The 26,102-nt window shown below is 36.6% G+C and overlaps 1 long non-coding RNA gene and 1 pseudogene across 1 annotated transcript in view; both read right to left on the bottom strand.

Moving 5' to 3' along the window:
- Positions 1-5,990: 5,990 nt before the first annotated feature.
- The window catches only part of LOC143665346 (uncharacterized), a 35,803-nt gene continuing 15,691 nt past the window's right edge, over positions 5,991-26,102 (bottom strand). Inside the window, exon 3 of the long non-coding RNA XR_013166895.1 lies at positions 5,991-6,381. This is a non-coding gene — a long non-coding RNA (uncharacterized LOC143665346). The remainder of the gene's footprint in view (positions 6,382-26,102) is intronic.
- LOC143665774 (serine/threonine-protein phosphatase 6 catalytic subunit pseudogene) lies at positions 12,925-25,845 on the bottom strand (annotated as a pseudogene).

Genomic DNA, 26,102 nt, shown 5'->3' with positions numbered 1-26,102 from the left:
CAATTTTTGCTCATTCTTGTCTTTTAATATAGGTGTTTAGGGCAATGCCTTTGCTGCATCTCCTAAGTCCTGATATGTTGTATTCTCATTATCATTTGTCTCCAGATATTTACTGATTTCTTTAGCAATTTCTTCTTTGACCCACTGATTATTTAAGAGTATTTTGTTTAATCTCCGTATATTTGTGAAAGCTCTGATTCCTTGATGATTATTAATTTCTACCTTCATTGCATTGTGGTCAGAGAAAGTAAATACAAAATTTTAGATGAGTGAAGGAAACAAACTTGCAAAATAACTTGATTAAGATAATAAAATGCCCCAAACAATAATAAAATGCCCCAAACAAACAGAAACTAAGAAAGTATATGACGATACAGGCAGAAGTGGCCCAGCCAAATGATCAAATCTAAACACCAGAGAGGATGCAAAATATGGGACAATTAGTCAAGGGTATTTGTTAAGAAATAAAGGATATCAAGAAAACACTAGAAGAGCATGAAGAGGAATTCAAAAGTTTGCACAGAAAAATGGCAGAGCTCACAGATGTGTAAGCTATAGTAAACCAAATTAGAAATATACTAGAGACACATAATAGCAGATTTGAAGAAGTAGAAGAAAGAATAAGTGAGCTAGAAGACAGAATAATTCATTCTTTACATTTAAAGTTTTTTTTTTTCTGATATTAGTATAGCTACTCCTGCTGTCGCATCTAAAATTTTGTATTTGCTTGATTTTTGCATGAAGTTCCTCTTTTACACTTGGTTTGTCAGTAATTCCCCACCAAACCAAGTTCTGGATCTCATGTAAGGGATACAATTCTACTTGGGTTTCTATTAAAAGCTAGGCAGGGGTGCATGGGTAGTTCAATGGCAGCACACCTGCCTGCAACACAGGGGATCCAAATGCAGTTCCCAGACCATACACTGAAAAATAAATTAATTAATTAATTAAAATAAACAAAATTTAAAATATTTTTTTAATCACAACTCAGCAGTAGTAGGACCTGAAGTCAGAAGGACACACCTATAGATACATTGCTAATGAACACAGACTAATGCCCACAGAAGGGAAAGAAAATAAGAACAATAAAATAAGTAAATAAACATATAAAATATGTAGAAATAATAAAATACAGGAAAAATATATTTTTAAAAAATCCTAGACAGATAGGGAGTTTGCCAGACAGTACTTAAACCACTTCCTTCCAGTAGTAGTGCTCCTGAGGTGCCTCCTTCCTTCCAATTCACCCCTCTCCAACTGCAACAGCTGGCAGAGGGTTATGTCCCAGCACACAGCCACCAGACAGGGGAACCAATCACAGTACCTGGGGGAACAGTTGATTGCAGAACACTGCAGAGTTGCCATTCACTATGTCTGATGGGATGGTTATTTAGAGCACTCAGCCAAGCAACTGCTCCCAGTGCCCAGGGCCACAGCTTTTGGGGGTGGATGGCTAGCCACACTTCCAGGCTTCCCACAGATGCTGCCAGCTGTGATCCATGCAGGGAGGTTTCACCAGCCAGCAGCTGGGGCAGGCCAGAGCAGAGGGCAGTCAGTTTCCTCAGGTCTGCACTTTCTTGTGCATGCCACCCAACCCCACGGTCACAGCCCATTAGACCAACTTGCTCTCCCCATCCTGATCTGCCCACCTCTTTCCTCCCCAAGCAACACTGAAGACCATCTTTAATCACTCACCCCCTGGGACCGCAGGCCCAGCCTTTTTCTCCCCATCCCCTATCTTATTCTATGGATAAGGGATGAATTCAGCCCACCCTGACCCACCATCTTCCCAGAAGTCTAGATATACTTTTAATTATATAACCTGCCTAATAAATTCAATGTTCAGATATGGCTTTTCCCTTTTTTCTCCCAGTTGAATGTTTAAACACTTAAATACCCTATTAGCCAAAAGTAAGGGAATGAATACCTTTCTAATGAAGACTCTGCCTCCATCTCAAATGGTCCAGGGACTGTGGGGACTTATCCAGTCCAAGAGCTCAGTTTTTTTTCCACATACCAAATGGGGGAAGACTTTTAGCCCCAGCAATTTACCACTTACGAATTTCTTACCGATGCAGTGCTGCCATTGAAGACTGACTCCGTGCTCAGCCATATCCCTTCTTAGACTCCCCTCATTCTTGGATTAGAAGACAGTGAGCCACACCCACAATGCACTAAACAGGGATGGTCAGATATTATCCCAGAACATATTCACTGCTCTAGACTGGCTGAGCTGTGAAAATCTTCATGTGTGATCCTTACCCTACGCCAGAACAGCCTTCCTAAACAACATTTTAAGGCAAAGATTTGACTCCATGCAAACAAACGTAAGACTTTTGAGGTCTGAAAACTTCATGAGCGAAAAAAAAAATAATAATAAGAGAAATAGCCAAAAAGTGAAAACAATTAAGTAAAGGCCATGAAACAGGCAAATGACTAAAAACTCCCCTCCAAACCACATACGCACGTGCAGAAATGACTGCTACGTATGGGGGAAAATGATCATCCTTTCTAATAAAAAAAAAAGCCTGGAGAATTTTAAACACATTTTATTTTTATTAGCGAATTGAGAAAGAGTTGAAAAATAATATTCAGGTATGTGAAAGAAATGGTGGCCTGGGCAGTGTACATTCTGCCAGAAAGAGCTTGAACTGAGGAGGTGTTTCTGTGAGGCCAATGGTAAATCTATGTTTTAAAGTCTTGTAAAAGTTCAGAACTTTCTTCTAGCAAACCAACATCAAGAAATTTGTCTTAGGACATAGTCGGCAATGCAGCAATGATTATAATGCGAGGCTTTTATTGTAGTATTTTCAAAGATAGCAAAATGATGAAAACCAATCTAGTAGTCTGGTTCAGCTTGTTAGAGTCTTCCAAGATGTGAGAATCCCCTGGTGATATCATTTTTATTGTTTTCAATTTATTTTTAGTCCTCATTATTCTTTGTTTTGTTGCTTTTTGTTAATGAGCTAAAGGGAGAAATGCATAAATATTAAGAGTCATATATATGCCGTTTGCAAGTGAAGCCTTAAACATAGGTACAAAAGGATGTAGGGATAGCAGGCAAACAGCTATATTATATAGTAATAATTGAAGATAAAATGATTTATTAGGTTGTGTTAGGATAGCTAATGCGCCTATTAATTTTGTCCATTTTAATGGAAGCTGATATCATAGCATAAATTAGTGTCACTCTGAACTCAGAAATGCATAAAAAATCCTATTGAAATAACTGTTGATTATAGTTTTTGGCTTTTCAAAATATCCTTTCAGGTAGAAATTACCTTCTCGCAACCAGGAAACAAGGTCAGTGTGGCTACCTATCCATTAGGACCATCTGCGTAACTGCAAAGAATTCTCTGATATGGTCATGCTCAAATAGTCGAGATCATGGCTCCATCACAAACAAACAAACAAACAAAGTTTACTCAAAGGCAGAATGGATGGATTGGGTAGGGTAAGAATAGAGTTTTTCAGTAGGATACCCCAAGTACATGAGCCAAAACTCCTTCAGGTAGGGCACTGGGTCCCCAACTCGGCTTTTATTTTCTAAACAAGGGCTTAGGACCATACATAGGTATGGACTTGCAGTAAACAATTAATATATTTGTTCTAATTTCTCAGCGATAAGTTGGGGAAACAATGTGGAACAAAACCATGAAATATAAGTATAGATTTACAAGGGCCAGTCTTACGTAAGAACACAAAGTGCAATGATCGTTTCCTAGGGCTGTAGTGGCTAACAGCCTACAAGGTGTAATTTCAGAGAAAAAAAAAAAGAATATACGAAAGTCCTATAAACCCGTAGATATTTTCACTATTAATCACTAGTAATCAGTAGCTGTTACTGAGTACCTACAATATGCCAACAATCTTACCCTTTTATTTAATCCTCCCATCATCATGCAGTGTAGGTATGTTATCCATGTTGACTGGTTAGACAACCGAGGCCTAAGGGGTGTAATTACTTGCTTGAAGACCAAAAGTTGTTAAAAACAGAGCCAACTTTCAAACCAGTCTGTCAGACGCCAAATCACTGATCATCCCATTCTATGACATTGCCTACAATAACACCATTAAAGCTTTGATAAAAATTAAATGCAAATATTAATGGGAAGTTACCACAATGACTATATGGGAAACGAGTAATGGGGAATAACTGATCATATTCACATTCATGAGAACTGAAAACCAGCTTTGGAAGCAACAACGGCTGATATACTTACAATGCCTTCACATAAAATTTCTCAGTGTGTTTTCAAGAAAATCCTGTGGCCTGGTCAGGGAAGATAACATCAGTTTCCCCACTTTACAGATAAGAGAAGTGAGATTTAGAGAGTCATATCTAACTTGCCCTGATTGCGACATGGAGTGACAGTATCAGGCCTCAATCTCGTGTCTTTTCTTCAAGCGTAGAAGTAGTTTCCTCACAGTGGAAAGATGTATGGGGGAAGCTGACCGGAGAAAAGTGTGCAGAAATGCTGTAGAAATGGACCACAAAAATCCCATCTGCTGACTTCATAGTTCTCCAAGCACTGGCCCCAGTGAGGGCTGCTCATAAAAGACTAGAGCACTGAAAAGATTCACGTGCCTGAACGTCAGAAAGCATGAAACACTGCTCTCCCTCTGAACATAAAAACTACATGATCTGGTCCCTTGAAATCTACCATATTTGCATTTTAAATAATTTGCATATTAGACCACTTTTCCTTGAGATGATTAGTCTAAATTTATTTGATTAGAATAGTCTTGCAAAAAAAATTCCCAGAGCCATTCTACAGTTTAACCATTAAATCACTCTTTTTGTGTGGACTTCAGATGTCTATGTTTGTTAGTCTGCCCCCATGTATAGAAATATAAAAAGAGAATAATCACAACTAGATACATTACAAACTTTTATTGCACTGAATAAACTCTAATAACACTAAGAAGAATAAAGTGTTCAATCATGTATCATGCTTTGCTAGTGAGTTATAACTTATATCACATGTCCTGTGATAGCACAATGAATGTAAATCCTATTTCAATAAGTAGTAAAGCATAGCCAAATGCACTGTCAACAAGGCTTTCAGTTCATTGTCAATTACTAGCGCCAAGGTAAAGGAGAGCTGTTTGTTTTCTGAGCTAACAGTTCATTGAGAAGATTGTTTTAATTATTAATCTCTCACGTCCTTCCACATTAAGTGTCTAGCATTACTAGAGGTTGAAGTTATTAATGTCTCACAAAGCTAAGCCTTTGCTGCAATTGTTTAACAGCTATTTTGCAATTATAAGTAGCACACTAGTTAAACAAAACTAGTGTCCACAATTATTATTGTAATGAATTGGAAATATAAAAATACATGTAATTCTCTGGAAGTCAAAGCATCTTAATTTTCCTTAGCTTCCCATGGAGTGAAGGGTTAATTTATAAAGGAATGCAGTATGATTACAGCAATTATTGTGTATTGGCTCTTCAAGAGTGAGAACAACTTTCCAGAGTTTTAAATCCAGCAGGGGTATTACCTCTGTGTAATTCTCTTAGGGCTCTAGACCATACATATGAGTGTCATCTGTGCTAAAATTCTGTGAGTCTACTCACCTTTAAGTAATGGATTTTTTAACAATTAAATTAAATGTTCTGAATATACCACTAAGAACAATAAATATATTTTGGTTTCAGAAACTGATCCTAAAATAAGGGCGTTTTTCCTTCTTTTTCTCTGTAATTATATATAATCATTTTAGGTTTACTGCAGTTCATGTAACACTATAGTAAATAATTTAAAATGTTATGATTATCCTGCTTATTTTGATGCATGGAATAATCATTTCCAATGGGTGCTATCCTGATAACACAATCCCCTGAAATATATTTAATATTGGATTTGTGCACTGATAACTTGAAAAGTGCTACAGGACGTACAAAACACAGACGACCCAAGCTAAAACTGGAAATTGCTACCACTTTTATTGTGTTAAGTTGAAAACAGAGTCTGAAAACGAAGGCACAGAATAAGTTTATTGAGCTAAATGACATGTATGGAAGCAGAACTAAAAGAAAGTTGCTGCTAACAGAAAAGTGGCAGGGAAACTGTTCATATACCTGCTTAGGACAAAGAAAGAGTATGTGGGAATGGGGTGGGGAGGCAAGGAGGAGTTGAGCTATGTAGTTGTCTGGGGCAGATAGTCTTTGGGTACCATACTCTGCAAAAGCTGCCCAAGCAGGATGATTCTGTGAAAACAGGCTTATTTGGTGAAGATAAGCAGATTTGCTGGTGTCAGCACAACTTGTTTATCACAGTTCGTCCTTTCCCATAGAGGCAGGTGTCTTAATTAGCACTGCAAAGGACTGTTGATATGTCAGCCTGCCTCAGTTGCTTTCTATTTCTTCTCTGCAGTTTCCTAAGTAAAAATGAAAGTTTAGGTGATTAGTAAAGTGGTTTAGCATTCTAACTTCACAATTACAAGTTCAATTAAAGAGCCTATATGTGCTAATCTCAAATGTTCTTTTCTGGAGATACAGCCTTTGGCCAACCTATCTAAATTATTCTCCTCTAGTTATGCTTTGTCACAGCAACCCATGCTATAACCCATGTAGTGGATAAAAATGTGGTCAACTCTTAAAAAATACATATGTACATGCTTATTGTCTGAAACCCTTCCTAGAATATAAGCACCAAAAGTCTTATTTGTTAACCTTATTTCCAGTGCCCCGTATGGGCTTTGCATCTGGTACACTTTAATAAATAGAGATTGAATAGATAAACTGATGAATTACTGAATAGGGGGTTGTGGCCCAAGCTTTTGTAATTGGCCATCAGTTTACCAAAGTAGCAACAGTTGAGCCTGTAATGAATGTTCTGTGTAAATAGGAATCAGTCCTCCCTGGAAATCTTCTCAACAGCTTCTACCATTGAGCATGCTTGGGAGCACATGAGCACTAAGAGGGGCGGGGGGGGAGACAGTACATCACTCATTACACACACATGAGAGGCTGGCTGGACAATAGTGATTTATCATCTTGTTAAGCCTGTTACCTGATGAAGCAGAAGCACAAATCCTCATAGCATCTAAAACGGCAATCAGGGGCGTAAACCAAAGGAATGCCTTTACATTCAGAGTATAAAAGGAACTACATATCAAGAGTCTCTGTATTCAGTTTTGTCCTCACGTAGAAATATAAAATATAAAGATGACAGTATACCTGACTTGTCTTTGAGGAATTTCTCAAGAAAGAGCTCAATGAGTATAGAAAAGTGGATTCAATATATATTTTTCCTCTCTCCATGGGAACCAACTTCTCCAGATATTCCCATAGTCTATGCAATGAAGAATTTGCCCTCAAAAAGGATTGAAGATCCAGGAAATTGCCTGGTCACAGAGACTTGGAACCAGGATCTAAAAATTTGCGTACAATCAGCAGAACCTAACGAAAAGGAGACCCAAAAAAGAGAGGCCTCATGAAACATGTTCTCTTTCTGCTCGACACCTCAACAGTCCCCTCTTTAGTGATCTTTAGAGTCCACTTCAGATTAGAGAAATTTGCATATTTTTCTTCTTTCACCGATGATTATCTTGTTCCTGGTTGCCAGTTGCTGTGCCTTATGCCCAAAGATGTTATAAACATATGCTGTCTCATGATGGTGCACACCAAATAGTTGCTGAACTCTGTTGAAATCTCCTTTGCTGTTTGTTTTTACAGATAAATATAGGAAATAAATCAATATAGAAAAGTCATTGTTTATGATAGTAGAACCCAAATAATTCCTTGATTTTTGATTTTTCTCTGCCTACTTCATTATAGCAGTTAAAAAATAGAGGACATTTTAGTAGAAGGTGAACCAAGTTTGGATGATTTTTCTGTTTCTTATTGATTACATAAACAGGGAGGAAAGAAAACCAGAAACAATCCAAAATACCAATTATATGTCCCATTGTTGGTGGCTCACAGCAGCAATTTGTATTGTATAACAAGCCTACTTCTCATTGGTTATTCCAGAGGGACCATCTTCGAATTTAAAACCCTCAAAATTATCATTTATATTTTATGAATTGGACTCAAATGAATAGTACTGAATATGGGGCCATTGGAAGTCCATATATATTCACTCAAAGACAATTTTAAAACCTCCATGATAGAAACTGATATGGTAAAACAAAAACAGAAAAATATATATGTATACATACGTATGTTTACATGTATATATATATATATATGTCTAATTTTTAGACATGCACACATATACTTTCTGTGTCACAAGAAAAATAAGTAACAATTTTCCACTGCCATTCAGATACCAAGTTGGACTACATTAGGTAGGAAGAAAAGAGATAGTTAAACATGTTACATGGACGATTTAGAAAAACTATAATTTTAAAGTTTTCCTTTCAACAACTAGTCTACAGTAACTCACAGATTACTAACAACTTATGCAAGTTTTACATGCCTATTCCATCTGCTCTTCATCAAAAAAAAAACTTGTTACCATAGCAACTGCCACATGCCATGGTATTTATGCTGCATCTGATGTACAAAGCATAGTTTGTGTAGGAAGGAGTGTGTGTATGTATATGATGTGGCAGCTGTCGTCTCTGCCATTTTGTTGCTCCTCTAGAATAAAAGCAAGTAGTGGTTATGAATACTCATTTGAGGAGTGATGCTAGTGCTCATTTAACTAAAGCCTCACACACACGCGCGTGCACATGCACACACACACAATCTTTATTTAATCATCACACTGGTCTTCTGTGATTTACTTAAAAGGGATTATATTAAGTGGTCGTCTTAAAAAGAAAATTGCATTCTGCATCCTGATTTTTTAAGGTACACTTAATACAACCAATGTTCTTATTTTCCTAAAACAGTGAATTTTGTTTGTTTGTTTCAAATTACAATGTACATCAATCCTATTAGATGATGGCATTTAATTGTCAGTAGGATCCTTGATAATAAACTTTCAAAAGATATTTAGATTCCTTTGTCTTCTCATAATTTGTTTTGTATTCAAATTACTACAATTCAATAGGACAGCAGATAACACTAGGAAAGTATAATAGACTCAGCTGACATAATACCCAATCTTCTACTCTCTCATACTGCCTTCTACTCTAGAGGCTGGAATTGTCAAACTTGCTATTCCAAAATCTTGGTAGAATTCCAGCTTCCTTTGCAGCTATAGGTAACCATGTGATCCAGTTCTGACAAATGAAAGGTAATCATAAGTCTACTAGCATGTATCTGGGGAAGTTTTGCTATTCTGACCAAAAAAAAAGGTGTGACCAAACCTACTAGAACTGCCTCTTCTGTCTAACTGCAATTGGAGTTTCAGCAGTCATTTTGCAATGGAGTGACAAGGATGGTGGAATAAACAGCAGAAGCAGAAGTCTGTTTTAGTATGGTGGTGCTGCTATACCACCTTTACCAGACTTCCTCTGGAAAACACTGAGTGTATCTAAAATCCTAACCAAATTAAAATTAACATGTTGGGCTTTAAAATATTTAATTCAGATTGAAGGTTTGTACTGATGTACTCATTTGGCATTTGAAACTCAATTCAAAGGAAATTTTTAATGTCTCAAGATAGCTTTTGAGGTTTGCAGCCTCACTTGGATATCTCTTTTAAGAAACACACTGATAGTATGTGCTTTTGATGCCTGGGTGAACTGGATCAAACTTTCAAGTCCTATTTTCAAAAAGTTACACTTCGGTTTGGAAAAAAGAATGCAGAGTAGACAAGCATTCTGGTGAAGTTTCAATGCTATCAAAATCATCTAAATCGGCAAAAGCTTTCTTGCTTTTGTTGCCTTTGATAAAGATCAATGCAATATTTTAAGCAATAAATTACAGTAATAACAGTTAATATAGTTTTAATATGCAATATATATGAAAGAAACCTCGTCAGCTAGCATTAATCTCAGAGCACCTAATACAAGAAAATAAGCACAAACTGTAGATAATTCTCTAGTGGAGATTCATCCCTAGTTGACGCTAACCTTTCCTAAACACATACTAGAAATCCTACCAATTCTAATGAGATATATATAAATATACAAATAATTTCTAATGAAAGGAAAATCTAAGGTATTTTCTACTGACATATTCAGTGGTCGTGAAAAGTCAACAGCACCAGAGAGCAGAGAGAAAGCACACGGTTCAAAGCCATAGCATGCACATTATTCTATTGACTTTCATATTACCCCAAATTCAGATTATTTGGTTAATGACAATCAAGATATGCAGTCTTATAGTCATGACCACAAAACAAAAGGATATATTTGTAAAAGTTGCTCATTTTTCTGACATATTGCTCTCAAGTGTTTCTCAGTATAGATCCAGATGAAAAATATATGAATATATCTGTTTTTAATCTTTATGAATTTACACTTTCATTTAGTTCATTCATTCATACTTCCATACAATCATTTCTTATCCATTCAACAGAGAGTTACTGATCACTCCATGAAAGATAATTTAGCTTGTTCTCCTTACAAAATAATCATTTTGTTAAGATACAGTAAATAAATAATTTTGGAAGCTTGTAAAATCTTTAAGTCCCTTAGACATTTTAATAAAAACAGCATTTATTTTTGCCATTTTTAATCCAGAGCTACAACAAAGCTACAGCTAGTGAAGCATATTATCCCTCCCATTCTATAATTATACAACTTTATTCTAAGCTAAATTTAAACGTTAAGAGAAAAATTCAGGGGGTGGAGAGAAACAGGTCATAATTTGTGAAAGCATTCACCAAGTTGTAATTCAGTGTGGATTCACTATTATAACTATTGCTGAAATTTTCTTTTGGATGTCCAAGCAAGAGCACTCAACATGCATGTGCACTAGTGGAAATACGTCAGCCAAGCTTATAAAATCTCTCTCTATAGAGAGATATATCATACTACAGTGTACAGTACCAGATGGAATTTCAGGTGCCTACACCATCATAATTATTATTAAATTATCTTTTGTGATAATTCCTCAGGTAGTCATGTCTGTCATGCAACAGGGAGATAGGGAAACAGCTATAGTTTTTAAAGCTATTAAAACTTCTTGCAGGTGTGTTTGAGAGAAGCACAGCATAAATTCAGTTGCACACTATGAGGCTTAGAGAATATGCAGCGCATCCACAAAGGGGCAATTAACACAACCAGTATGGGGGAAGAAACAAGCAGAGTTGCAAACTAAACAGAACTAGCATTGCACTTGTATCCCCCAATTATATTGCAAAGCACAGATGTTTATTCTACAAAATAAATGATATTGGCAGTTTTGTGCTATGATATAATTCTATAGGGTCTACCTTCCTAAATACCTGCTTTTTACTAATCCCTGATTTTTCCATAACCCTCAAGATTGCATTATGTTTTTTTTCTCTGTGATATCATCCTATTAAAAACCCCAAGCGCTTGACTCACTTAACTTGTTGCAGCCAGCATGAGCCTCAACATGCTTCATCTGAAAGAGAATGTCTTCCTTGCAGTCACTTCAGTTTAAGGTTTATGGGAGCATATTAAAAAAAAAAAAAAACTCTCCTAGGGTACATTTTCCCCAAAATCTACTATGTTTATAATACACTGGCTCTAAACCTTAAAGGAAATTAAAGTTCATTCCAATTAGCTCCAACACTGGTCATCCAAAGAAAACCTGTTTAAAGGTTTTTTCCCCTTAGGTGGTACCTAAGACTGTTTTTTAATAAAGAAAAAAAACCAAAAAAACAAAACTTAAAATCCTTATTCTTTTTCCGTATTCCAGAATATCTCATGAGTCATTTCAGAAGTAAGAACAGCGTAGAGAATAGCTTTGGCTGCCATACCAACCTGTCATTTAAGAAAGCTACATTAATCAATAACACCTGAGCAGTTCAATTACTGAATAAGAAAGGCAAAGAAATGGAAAAAAGATTAATAGGTCTTCCCCAAAATTAGACCCCTAAAATCAAAGAGGACCTGAAGCCTATGATGATTTGAAAAGACTATTACTGTTGGAATTAATATATAATTATCAAAGCCTTTTATTTATTTTTTTCCACATACACAGCCGGTTTCACTGACAATTTTTCTGCTTGGAGAATTTTTCACCTTTGATTAATGATATTTAATAAAAATTCCAGTGGGCGGGCAACAGTGGCTCAGGGACAGAATTCTTGCCTGCCATGCTGGAGACGGGGGTTCAATACTCGGACCCTGCCCATGCCAAAAAAAGAAAAAAAAATCCAGTTGGTTGCAAGGAAAGGGAAAAGAGTCACTTGAACCAATGGTGAAGGGTCTTTCACAGCTGGGCTAGGAAAGGTTAGCTCATCGTTCGTTACTCAGGTCTTCGGAGTACACACACCCCACTCTCAGGGTATGTTAGGCCTGTGAGTAGTGCATGAACTCCTTCGAAGCTGCAGATCCAGACCCACTAAGAACAATTCTTTTAAGTCCTTTAGGCCAATTTATTTTATATTCATTTAAAATATCCAACAAAGGACGGTGAAGTTTACAGCTGAGACGGGTATACATGGCTCGAGGCAGTAGCTATTCATTGTGCAAGACTATCAGTCTTGCTACTGAAGTTTCTCAGAACTTGACAAACTGAAAAAAAGGCTGAATGATACAAAGGGTTGAGTTTTGGGGGTGTAGTCCATTCGAATTGACTTTTTACAAAAAGCGAATGCCTCTTGTTTCCCTAAGACCGCTAAACTAGCGAGAGCTACATACAGCAGTGTGAGTACTAAGACATTTCTCAAACGTTCTCCAATTAGTCCAAAGTATGAAAGTGATGGGGTGGGGGAGGGGGGCAGGCGGAGTGATAGAAAAACATCGGTATTGGTGCAGGCACCATGACAAACAGTAAGTTCATTTAAAATAAGAAAGTCAAGAGAGCATTTCAGCAGAAGAGTGCTCAGTAAAAAGTTGGGATAAGAAGCAGGCAGGAAAAGTGAGTCACCAGAATGGGTGAAGGCCTCAAAGGAACTGCAGTGTTGTTCTGAAAGGAATAACACATTCTGAATCTGAAACTGCCCAGACCGGCTTTGGCTCTCCTGTATTTACATCTTTAAAGACCATGATTGAGGCAATATTTCCACAATGAACAGCAGGAATTAGGAAGAGACCATACAGTTATCAACTCCACATCTAACATAAACCTGTAGCCCTCATGCACTGGTTGGTGGGCTCACAGATGAAGTTCAGGTTGTCATATGAACAAACTCATTTGTGACTTTTATTACAAAAAGCCAACCTGCTCCCAGGGGACTGATTGCCCAAGTATCCGCATCTTGGGGATCCTACCAAATCAGGTCACAAAATACTCCTTTTGCCAAAATTCCAATTCCATTCTGCAGTTCAAATTTGATCCAGTGTTTTGATACCGGGGAATAAACCACCACAAACATGCAAAATCTGCTCATCTATTAAAGGTGCTACTGTGAGCATGTCAAAAACTTTGGTGCAATATCTGTAGGCATTAGCATTGGGTTGACTCACATCATAAAATCCATATACCTGTGTTATCTGTCTATTCTCATGATTTCATCGCAAGAATGTAATATGATCAGGCCATTTAGCCTTTAGAGAAAAAAGTAAGTGAAATTCTCCAAACTGTAGCAAACGCTGTCTAGAAAGTCACCCATAAATAGTTTGTGTAGGAACCTGACTTCCAGTTTGAATAGTTCATAAAGGTCATAAACTGTCCACGTATGTCTGGAACTGCCTAGAATCACTTTAAGTTCTCTTGTATTTACATCTTTGGGTTGTAAATTTAGCTAATGAATAAATTCGCCTTGAAACTCATCTACAGAGCCCACCAACTAGTGCAGAAAGGCTGTAAATTTATGTTAGATGAAAAATTGGTAACAGCACAGTCTGTCCCTAACACGTATGTTTCCACACGCTGTTATTGGCTGAATGTTGGGCTTTTTAAAAGGAGGTCACAAAAATAGGCACATAATGGCTTTAAGTTGTTCTCCAGCAGGTACCTGTACAGCCGCACTATTTCCACAAACTTGTCCAAGTCTAATGGTGTTAAGCCATAGACATAAAAAGTTGGGAGAAGAAGGAGGCAGGAAAAATTAGTTAGCAGGATGGGTGAAGGCCTCAAAGGAACTGCGGTGTTGTTGCAGCCATAGGGTGTATGGTGTTTCAGCCATAACAGTTCGTTTTTAAAGTTAATTCATATTTACTACACTCACCCTATATTTTTCCTGTAAGAATTTATGGCTGTTACCATGTTGCAAAATAAACAGGGTAGAATAAACTACATCAAAGAGAACCAAAATGGGGGTGTTGGTAATATGTGTTTCAGGAGGACAAAATCCTAATTCCAGCTTCAGAAGGTGAGCGTTAACTGATTGCCTAGGAACAAAAGATTATGCTTTGTATCCTCGGTCTGTCAGGAATGCTTCCCAAGAATACTCATAAGGCCTTCATCCAAAGAAATGGACATCTTTCCAGTGTCACATGTTTCATGGGGCTTCTTTTGAAATCACCCTCTTAATACTCACCAGTTGCACGGCACCACGGTACTACTTATTAATGGCATCTCTGTGGCACTAGGAAGGCAAATTTATTCATTAACAAAATTAAGATAGTTAAGAACAATGAGATGCTGCTCTCCTCCGGCAAAGAAGAAAAGACTACTTCTGCTGCCCTGGAGGACACAAGGACATCTGGAGTTCAAAGTTTTCAAACATATCCCACTACTCCCTCTCTGCTAGGTCTTATGGCCTGCTCCTTTGTTAAGGTCCTTATGTTAGCCTCTGATTCTTGCTAGAGCAGTGCAGTTAACCTCTTTTGTAGCTCTGCCATCCTTCACACAATTTTTGGACCTGTGTTTCAATGTCCTCAGCTCTCCTGAGACAGGAGATAAAGGTTTCTTTAAATGCTTCATTGGAAGCTGTTATGAGTTGAATTGTGTCCCTGCGAAAGATACAGTCAGCTCTTAACTCCTAGCTCTGTGAATGTGAACTTATCTGGAAATAAGGTCTTTGAAGATGTTACTAGTTAAGATGAGTTCAAACTGGTTTAGGTTGGACCATAATCCAATAGGACTGTGTCCTTCTAGGAAGGAGGGAATTGGACACAGACACCATGTGATGCTCAAGTAAGGTTGAAGGATGGAGAGCAAGCCACCAGAAGCTAGGAAGAGACGAGGGAGGATTCTTCCCTTTGGCCTTTTAGGATCCAGAACTATAAGACAATAAATTTGTTGTTGTGAGCCATTATTGTGGTGCTTTGTTACAGCAGCCATAGGACACTAAGACAGGACCCTTTTGGATTTCATAGCTGATCTGAGTCTTTCTCCTTCTTCAAGGCCTCTAGACCATTTAGCAGTCCAGACAACTCACAATGCTTATCATGCATGTCCCCCTTATCTTTCAGGTGCTGGTCTAGTTGAATAAGCCATTGCTCCTGCCTTACATTGTCCGAATCCTCTACAGCAATAGTCTAAGGAATTGTGATACCACAATATATGAAAGTTTTTCAACAACTTGTTTACCGTCTGCAATCAGGTCCTTGTCTTCTGATAGGCAAGCAATCCAGTACCATAATCCCAGTCCAAAGGTCTGTTTACTAGGGCCACTTCTGGTGCGATTTTCTTATTGTGGACTTCCCTAAAATAGTACCCTATGATAAGAACTTGGGTGCCAGAAATTTACTTGGGAGAACTCCCAGGAAGAACTGAGAGGTGTTTGGATATGAAACACAGAAGGGAGAGAAATCAATAATGAATAAGGTACTTCTGTAGGCAATAGGGGCTCAATTTACGGTGACCTTCTGGGAGAATGTGGATAGAACATACCTCAGCATCACCCCACAGAAGGATGGGGTGGCTAGGGCATTTTTCACCAAATTTCTATCCCCTTTGGTTGAGGGATTCCCATGAGACAGTCAGTGTCCCTGCACTAAAAGTAGATGGCATCTATTTGTGATGCTGTAGGTTCCAGATTTACCGCAGAATTCCTTCAAGAGAAAGGGAAAGAGAAGCACACACTTGGGCTGTTACACCGTCACTATGCTGGACAGTCTAGATCAGCAGATGCTTTTAAAGTGGGTCAATGGAATACAGATCAGGGAACAACAGCATCTGTCCTACTGCTTATTCCCTCCATTAAATCATGCAAGCTCACCAATCAAGATTTAATATTTTTCTATATCTTTACTCTTTGCCAGGACAATGCAAAGAAGTTAGAACTTCTAAAATCCATTTACCCAACTCCAGATTTAAAAACTGCTGCTGTCAGGTATTTTGGTGATACAGCATTAAGCCAGAAATATATTAAGCCCTATGAAGGATCATCATTATTATTGCTTTACACAGCCAGTATTCAATAGGTTTATCTTTATGTGTAGCATTTTCTTTCCCACATCTGATTTTCCATCTGGAATTATTTTTCTTCTGCTGAAAGTATATACTTTAGAATTTGCTTTTGGTGTAATTTGCTAGTAAATCACTCTATTTTGTTGTTGCTGCTGTTGTTCATTTGAAAATGTTCTTATTTTTGGTTCATTTTTGAAGATATATTCATTGGGTATGAAATTCCAGTTTTGAAACTTTGATTTCCTGCTACTTAAGTGTAAACACTAGTGCTCTGTCCTTTAAGTTTCTGTGTTGGCACTCAAGAAGCAAGAGGTCACTATGACCAGTTTCTTTAAAGTCAATGTCCTCCGCTGCTTTAAAACTTGGCTCTTGGTTTTCTGAAGTAACACTATGCCATGTCTAAGGGAAGTCTTCTTTTTTCTTATTTTTCCTCTTGCGATTCATTGGCTTTTTAAGATCTGCCTTTCATCTGTTCTGGAATATTTTCAGTTTTCTCATGAAATATTTCCTCTACTCTATTCTCTCTTTTGTCCTTTTTGGTGTCTTAAATCAAGTAGATAGAGGGTGTTCTTTCTGTGTCCTCTAAATTACTCTCTCTCATCTGTATTTTTTTTATCTTTGCATTGTTCTATGCTTCTCCCTCAATAGATTCCTCTTATCTATTTCCAGTTCATTGATTTCTCTTCAGCTATGTCTAATTTGTTTTAAAAGTCATAAACTGAGTTATTCTATTATTTTATCTTAGTTTTTTATTTTATCTTAGTTTTAATTGCATAATTTTAGTTGATTTCTTTTTAAATTGTCTATGTAACTTTTTACAATGATATGTTGTTTCTTAACAAATAATTCAATCTTGTCTTTTAATTTTTAAGGTTAGAATAGTTGCCTTATTTTGCCTGGCAGTTCCTACATTCACAACTTTGTGGGTGTATATCTTTTGTGTTTTTCTGATTTTTTTTTCCTTATCTGTAAATGTGCTATAGAAGTTTTATTTTCCATTCAATTTTTTAAATTAAAAAGAGGTGTGGATTTACAGAACAATAGTGCACAAAATACAGGATTTCCATACCCCACCCCACTTACAACGCCTGAACCAGTGTGGAACATTTGTTACAATTGTTGATAGTACTTTTTTATAATTGTACTATTTTTTAACAGTAGTTCTGTTTGTTTTAATTGATGAAAGATTATTAAAATAGTATTATTAACTACTGTCATAGTTTATATTAGATTTATTTTTTCCATATACCCCTTTACTCTTAACACCTTGTATTAGTGTCATATATTTGTTATAATTCATGAAAGAACATTCTTATTCTTGTACTTTTAAGGACTATAATCCTTCATGTATAATAGGATTCACTGTGTTGGACAGTCCTATGTTTATCCTTCAATTTTCATTCTAGTAACATATACATCCTTAAGTTTCCCTTTTAACCACTTTCACCAATACAGTTCAGTGCTGTTAACAACACTAAAAATAATGTGCTAACATCACCACCATCAATTTCCAAATCCTTACCATCAGCCTATATAGAAGATCTGTACAAGTTTAAAGTATCAACTCCCTATATCCTAAACCTACTCTATCGCCTGGTAATCTATATTCTAGACTCTTAACTCAGTGAGTTTGCTAATTATAATTAGTTCATAATAGTGAAATTATTCAATATTTGTCATTTTGTGTCTGGCTTATTTCACACAGCATAATGTCTTCAATATCCATCCACACTGTTGCATGTATCAGGTCTTCATGCCTGCTTACACCTGAATAATATAACATCATGCATGTATATCATGTTTTGCTCATCCATTCATCAGTTATCCATTCATCAGTTGATGTATATTTAGGTTGCTTCCATCTTCTGGCAATTGTGAATAATGCTGCTGTGAACATCGGAATGCAAATGTCTGTATGCATTCCAGCTTTCAGCTGTTCTGGGTATATACCTATATATACTTCTTAGCTTAGATCTTAGTTCCCTGAGGAACCACCAAATTGTCTTCTAGAGTGGCTGCACCATTTTACCTTCCCACCAGCATCATATGTGTTCCTATTTGTCCACATTCTCTCCAAAAACTTACAGTTTTTGGTGTTTATAATAGTGGCTATTCTAGTAGGTATGAAATGCTATCTCATTGTGGTTTTGACTTGCATTTCCCTAATAATTACCCTTGTTGAGCTTCTTTTCATGTGCTTTTATGACATTTCTATTTCCTCTTTGGATAAATGTCTATTGATGTCTTTTGCCCATTTTTTAATTGGATTGTTTGTCTTTTTATAGTTGAGTTGTATGATCCCTTTATGCTTTCTGGGAATTAAACCCTTATTGGATATTTGGTTTCCAAATATCTTCTCCAATTGAGTAGATTATCTTTTCACTCATTTGACAAAGTCATTTTATGTACAAAGGTTTTTAATTTTGAAGAGATCCCATTTACCTATTTTTTCTCTCATTGCATGTGCTTTGGGTGTGAAGTCTAAGAAACTAATGCCTACCACAAGATCTTGAAGATGCTTCCCTATATTTTCTTCTAGGAACTTTATAGTAATATAACATAGGGCTGTTTTTTAAATAAGAAAAAAATGTATTTGATTTTTGAATTAATTTTGGTAAATGGTGTGAGATATGGTATAATGAAAAATTACAACCTTTCATTCTCTTGCATATGAACACCTGTTCTCCCAGCACCATTTGTTGAAGGGATTATTCTTTCCAATTAAGTGGATTTAGCAGTCCATAGATGTCTATTTATGAACTTTCAATTCAATTCCATTGGTCAATATATCTAGCCTTATGCCAGTATTGTGCTGTTTTGACCACTGCAGCTTTGTTGTATGCTTTAAAGAGAGGAAGTTTAAGTCCTTCAACTTCGTTCTTTTTCAAGATGCTTTTGGTTATTTGGGTCCCCTTACCCTTCCAAACAAACTTGATAATTGTCTCTTCCATCTCTGTAAAGTAGGTGCTGCACTTTTGATTGGGATTGTATTGAATCTGTTGATCAATTTGGGTATAGTTGACATTTTAATATTATTCAGTCTTCCTGAATATCCATGAACATGGGGTGTCCTTCCATTTATTTAAATATTCTTTGATTTCTTTTAGCAGTATTTTGTAGTTTTCTGTGTACAAGTCCTTTATATAGTTGACTAAATTTATTCCTAGATATTTTACTTTTTTAGTAGGGATTGTAAATGGATTTCTTTTCTTGATTTCCTCCTCGCATTGCTTGTTACTTGTGCATAGAAATACTAGTGATATTTGCGTGTTGATTGTGTAGCCCATCACTATGCTGAACTGTTTTTGTAGGTCTAGGAGATCTGTTATAGATTTTGGGGGACTTTATATAGGATCATGTATAGGGTCATCTGCAAATAGTGAAAGTTCTTGTTCTTCCTTTCCAATGTGAATTCACTTTATTTTATTTTTCTTGCCTAATTGTTCTGGCTAAAATTTTTAGCAAAATGTTGAATAACAGTGGTGAAAGTGAATATCCTTACCTCTTTTGAGATCTTAGAGAAAATGCTCTCAATCTTTCACCATTGAGTATGATTGTTAATTGTGGGTTTTTCATATGTGCCATTTATCATACTGAAGATGTTCCTTCTGTTCCTATATTTTGAAGTGTTTTTATCAAGAAATGATGATGAATTTTATCAAATGCCTTTTCTGTATCAATTGAGATGATCATGTGTTTTTCCCCTTTGATTTGTTAACTTGGTATACTTCATTAATTGATTTTCTTATTTTGAAACATCCTTGTATACCTAGGTAAAACCCACTTGATCCTGGTGTATAATTCTTTCAATGTGCTGTTGGATTCAATTTGCAGGTATTTGCACCCATATTCATTAGAGAAATTGGTCTGTAATTTTCTTTTCTCGTAGTAACTTTGTCAGGCTTTGATATTAGGGTGATCTTTACCTCATAGAATGAGTTAGGTAGTTTTCCCTGTTGTATTTTTTAAAGAGTTTGAGTAAAATTGGTATTAATCCTTCTCGGAGTGATTGGTAGAGTTCACATGCGAAGCTAGCTGGTCTTGGGCTCTCTTTGTTCTGAGGTTTTTGATGACTGATTCAATCTCTTTACCTGTGATTGGTCTGTCGAGGTCTTATATTTCTTCTAGAGTCAGTGTAGACTGTTTGTGTGTTTTTGTGAGTTTGCCCATTTCATCTAAGTTGTATAATTCGTTAGCACACAGCTGTTCATAGTATCCTCTTATAATTCTTTCCATTTCTGTGGCATCAGTATTAATGTCCCTCCTCCTATTTCTGATTTTATTTGTGTCTTTTAACTTTTTGTATTTTTGTCAATAGCTAAAGTTTTGTCATTTTTATTCTTCTCAAAGAATCAATTGTTGGGTTTTTTTTATTTTCTCTATTTTTTTAATTCTCTATTTCATTTATTTCTGCTCTAACTTTTGTTATTTCTCTCCTTCTACTTTCTTTGGGATTAGTTTGCTGTTCTTTTTCTAGTTCCTCCAGGTGTGCAGTTAGGTCTTTCATTTTAGCTCCTTCTTCTTCTTTCTTTCTTTCTTTCTTTTTTTTGGCATGGGCAGGCACTGGGAATCGAACCCGAGGTCTCCAGCATGCCTGCTGAGCTACCATTGCACCACCCTCTTTTTTCTTTTTAAATGCAAATGATTAGACTATAAACATCCCTCTCATCTGTGCCTTCACTACTCCCTATAACTTCTGATAAATTGTATTCTCATTTTCAATCATCTTAAGATATTTATAATATTTCTTGTAAATTCTTCTTTAATCCTGATTGTTTAAGAGCGTTGTTTAACTTCCATATATTTGTGAATTTTGCAGTTCCCCAACTATTATTGAGTTCCAGCTTCATTCCACAATGATCAGAGAAAGTGCTTTATACAATTTCTACCTTTTCAAACTTATATAGTGGTCTATGCTGGGAAATGATCCATTCATACTTGAGGAGAACATATATCCTGCTATTTTCAGGTGTAATGTTCTGTACATATCTGTTAGGTCTAGTTCATTTATCATTTTATTCGAGTTCTCTGTTTCCTTATTGATCCTCTGTCTAGATGCTCTATCTATTGTTGAGAGTGGTATATTGAAGTCTCCAACTATTATTGTAGAAATGTCTATTTTCCCCTTTAGTTTTGACAGTGTTTGCCTTATGTATTTTGGGGCACATGGTAAAGTGCATAAATATTTATAATTTTTATTTCTTCTTGATGGATTGCTCTTTCATTAACATATAGTGTCCTTCTTTGTCTCTTCTAACAGCTTTGCATTTGAATTATATTTTGCCAAATATTAGTATATTAGTATTTTGTCTGATATTAGTATAGCTGCCCCAGCTCTTTTTTGGTTACTGTTTGTATGGAACATCATTTTTCCAACCTTTCATTTTCAGCATATTTGTGTCATTGGGTCTAAGAACCTATAAACAACATATAGTTGGATCATACTTTTTTATCCATTCTACCAATATATATCTGATCTAGGAGTTTAATCCATCAATATTCAATGTTATTACTATAAAGGCAGTACTTCAGTTATTTTATCCTTTGGCTTTTTAAGAATGTCAAATATTTAAATTTTTGCTCCCTTTTTTTACCCTTTCAGTTATTCTTACTGATAATCTTCCCTTCTACACTATCCTTCAAGCCTCTCTCTCCTGTCTTTTCCTTTTAGGCTGAAGAACTCCCTTTAGTATTTCTTGCAGGGCATATCCCTTTTGGATGAACTCTCTAAGTTTCTGTTTATCTGTGAATATTTTGAACTCCCTCATTTTTAAATGACAGGTCATTCAAAATTGGCTGGCAGTTTTTCACTTTTAGTACCTTAAATATAGCACATCACTGCTGAAAGTCATAACAGAAGAGATTAACAACACACTAGAGGTATACAAAAGCAGATTTGAACAGGCAGAAGATAGAATCAGTGAGCTAGATTAAGGACAATTAAAATCCTCCAGACAGAAAAGGAGAAAAGAATGGGAAAATTTGAGCAGGTTCTCAGGTATTTGAATGACAGCATGAAATGCACAAACATATGTGTCAAGAATGTCCCAAAATGAGTAGAGACAGGAAAAGGGGCAGAAAGCACATCTGGGGAAATAATCGTCAAAAATTTCTCAACTGTTATGAAAGACATGAATATACATGCCCAAGAAGTGCAGTGCATGCCAAAGAGAAAAAATTCTCATAGGCCTACTCCTAGACACATACTCATCAGAATGTCAAATGCTAAAGAGAAGGAGAGCATTCCAAAAGTGGTAAGAGAAAAGCAATTCATCCCATTGCAAGGGAACCACAATAAGACCAATTGTTGATTTCCGATTAGAAGTTTTATTTAATAAATTATTTGGTAGATGATTTTGATATATTTTATAATGGTAACTTTCTTCAGAGTATTTTTGTTAACTTCTGTGATTATTAGAGTAAACTGAGGTCTCATTAACTCTAAATAATGGAATTCTGGCTGCAAGTTCCTATCATATTTTACTTCTCATCTCATTCACTCTTCCTTAAGGGCTTAACTCTTCAGACATGGAGTCCAGAGTCCTCATCCTTAGCAGAATATGGGCTTTGATTTCTGTCCTTCCAGCTTCATGAGTCCACCGAAAGTACAGCTCAGTTCTGCAGCTGCTTCTCTAGATTAAGAAAATATCCTGAGAGCAAAAGCAATTTTGAACAGCTTCTTCTGAGTTTTCCCAAGTCTTGGCCTGACTATTCTTCATTGGATTCTAAGATCTTTGGTAAGTTGAAGAACATACTTTTTTAAGAAATATTAAGCAGCTTCTTCAGTTGTCCTGATGGGAAGACTGGTGTGAGTTAACAAGTCTGCTACTATTGAAAGTGAAACTCTCCAAATCATATTCTTTTCACCTTGATCATTTGAAACTTATCTTCATATTAATACTTTTATATAGATGATTACACTTAGAAATGTAAAATAGTAACACAATTCTAAAAATGTTTGTAACAGGCAAATAATTTCATTGCTTTGTGTCAGATTATGGCTGATGCTGAAGCACAACATGAGAAAGTAAATATATTGTTTGTTTTATGCATAGAAAGAGAGTTATTACTAAGTTTGTTCAATGTCATTCCCCTCTGAAATTGTGCTTTGTCAATTCTAGAGCTAATCAAATATTCATTTCTGAGTTCCTTGTTCAGCTATGAAGGATATAATTACTCCACTGAATGGGTGAAATCTGCTCCCTGTACATAGCAGAGCTGGCCTGTGGCAAAGCCCTTGGAGAGGAGGAAACTGACAGAATATCCTTAGCATTAATGTACAGAAGTACTCTCTATAAGAACATTTTAAAATCTTAGATTCATCCAGGTATACTGAGCTGTCTTTATTGTAAGAAGACATTGAAGTATTGTCTATTGCCATGGTTACAGATAACTGGACATTTGCAGACCTGCCAAATGTGAGAATCTTACTTAGTAGGAATACGGCATATATGAGGGCCAGCTTTGTGAGTACTTGTGATGAATTTGGACCATGTCATTTCACAGTTCATCACCAAATATTCCACAGTCATATTTTCTTATCCTATCGCATTAAGTTAAATTTTGAACCTGACATCGTTGATTAGAAAACAAAGGCACAAGTATTGTCTCTAAAACAGTAATGCACTTTAGTCCCTCTCTCACAAATATATTTGCACTTGTTACTTTGCAATGATTATCTAGTGAGAAAGGACAAAGTCCTGGCTTGGGACAAGAGAATGAAGATGTTTCACTTAATGAAGAAAGTCAACAGGAAAAGGACAGATTCAAAGATGAAGGGAAAGAAGGTATGGCTGGAAGCAAAGGACCACAAAAAGCAAGTTCACCATCATTTATTCACACATTCCTTCAAAAATTCTTCCACATGCAAATGGGTAGAAAAGCATTAAAATTAAAGAAAATGTAGCAAAACCAAAAGCATCTAAGTGGCAGAATCATTGGGGTTTGAAATAAATTGGAAGTGGGAAAAGTATGAAAGTCTGATAAAAAAAAAAAAGCATGATATTTTAAAATATTTTGAACCCTGGCAACAGTAGCATTTAAAATATAACACCATTATTTGGGGGAGGTAAAATAACATTGAATAATTTTGATTTTGAAAATGTGGACTTTGAAGTACACCCAATGTGAAATGAATTAAGAAATTAACATCTGCATTTGGGGCAAAACATTGATGATGTGCATGAGGCAGACATACACATAGATTGGGAAAGTACCTCCCTTTAAAAGAGGTGATGTAAAGAAAGAGGGCATAGCTGAAGGTGATGCTGATAGTGGGTGCTGTTAAGGCCTTGCCCAGATCCCCTGACTACCTAGAGAATCCATCTCCCAACTGCCATGAGGGGATGCAAAAAGTAGAGCTATAAACAACCAGTCTCCCTGACTCAAAGAGGAAATACAAGGTTGTAATTTGTGCTCCAGAGCTTTCTATGGGATCTGACTGAAGTGAGTCTGCAACTGAGGCCATGCTCTTGTCTCCCTTCACTCTTCACCCCACCCCCTGCACCCTGTTCTACTCTCCTTCCCCCTCCTTCTCATGAGAATGTTTTCTAATAAACCACTTGAACTGTGATACCCATCCAGGTTCTGCTTCTAGGGAAACTGACCTAAGACAAATGCCATCTGTGGGAGAAGTAAAGTCAACAAAAATATAGACCATATTTGTTAGAGAAATAGCACAATGTCCCAGAAATGGTGAAAGAAGAGTCTTGATTGAGGAAAGAATGATCATTGGTGTCAAAGAAAAAAAAAAAAGCTATTTTGAAAATTGAAAAGACATTTATGAGCAGGTACTTTTTTTCTTCAAGAAATTGTGTTGGGAAAGGATGGAAGGATCTGGGATGATTGTTTGAGGGAATAGCAAGATTCAAATCCTTATGTTCCAACCCAAGATGTAAAATAGGGGGAGAAAAAGCAGCAAGGAAGGAAAAAACAAAACAAAGCAACTCGTTTGGGTGAAGGGACAGACCACGCTCACATTTCCGCCTGCTTCTGCACTCCCTCACCATCTCCTCCTGCTCTGGACATATGGTGGCTCTGTGACCCCCTGCAGTGCTCTAAGAGCACAGATTGAAACCCACAGATTTGGAGGAAGAGTGGGAGATAGGACTGAAAATAGAAAGTAAGAAGTGAAAAACTCCTGAGAGGGTTTGTTGGGGATAATTAAAAAGGGATCTGAGCTTCATTCCGTTTGGATGCCCTCAGAGAGATAATTGCACACTTAAGATCTAGGAGATACCCTACATTTCTGTCTAAATTACCTCAGCAGGCTGAGATGTGAGGTTAACTTTGAAATGTCCCTTACTAAGGTCGAATCTGGAAGCCTAGGAAGACTTGTTGAACCTCATCCTCTACAGTAAAGCCAAGGAACAAAGCCAAATATATCTAGCAGTTAACCTATTAAAATGGAGTCAGAAACTGTATGAGTTCTTCTCACTTTTGCTACTTCTTGTTTCTTACACTCTACCTGTGGCAACACTGAAATAGAAAGGGCTGATGTGCACACATTCAGGGGTTTCAGTAGAGGGGCTGCTGGACAGCGTGGTTTGGAGGAGGACAGACCCCATGATATACTACATGTTCACAAAAGGAAAAGGAAGTGGAACAGGATGCCAGGGCTTGGAGCCCAGAGCCTGCTGCAAAGAAAAAGGTCCTGTCTCACCAGTCTCAACTGAAAGAGGAGTCAGGCCTGGAGCTGCTGCTGGCCCAAGTTATGTTAGGAGACTGATACAATATAGCATATATGAGATTATGAGAGCCCAGCATTGCTTGTTAGTACAGGAATGAAAAAGAATAAATTAAAGGGTGAGGGGAGATGCCAGAA

This window comes from Tamandua tetradactyla, chromosome 21 (genome assembly GCF_023851605.1).
Source record: "Tamandua tetradactyla isolate mTamTet1 chromosome 21, mTamTet1.pri, whole genome shotgun sequence".
In the NCBI taxonomy this organism is placed as follows: Eukaryota; Metazoa; Chordata; class Mammalia; order Pilosa; family Myrmecophagidae; genus Tamandua; species Tamandua tetradactyla.
This window is presented reverse-complemented; position numbering and strand designations above follow the sequence as displayed.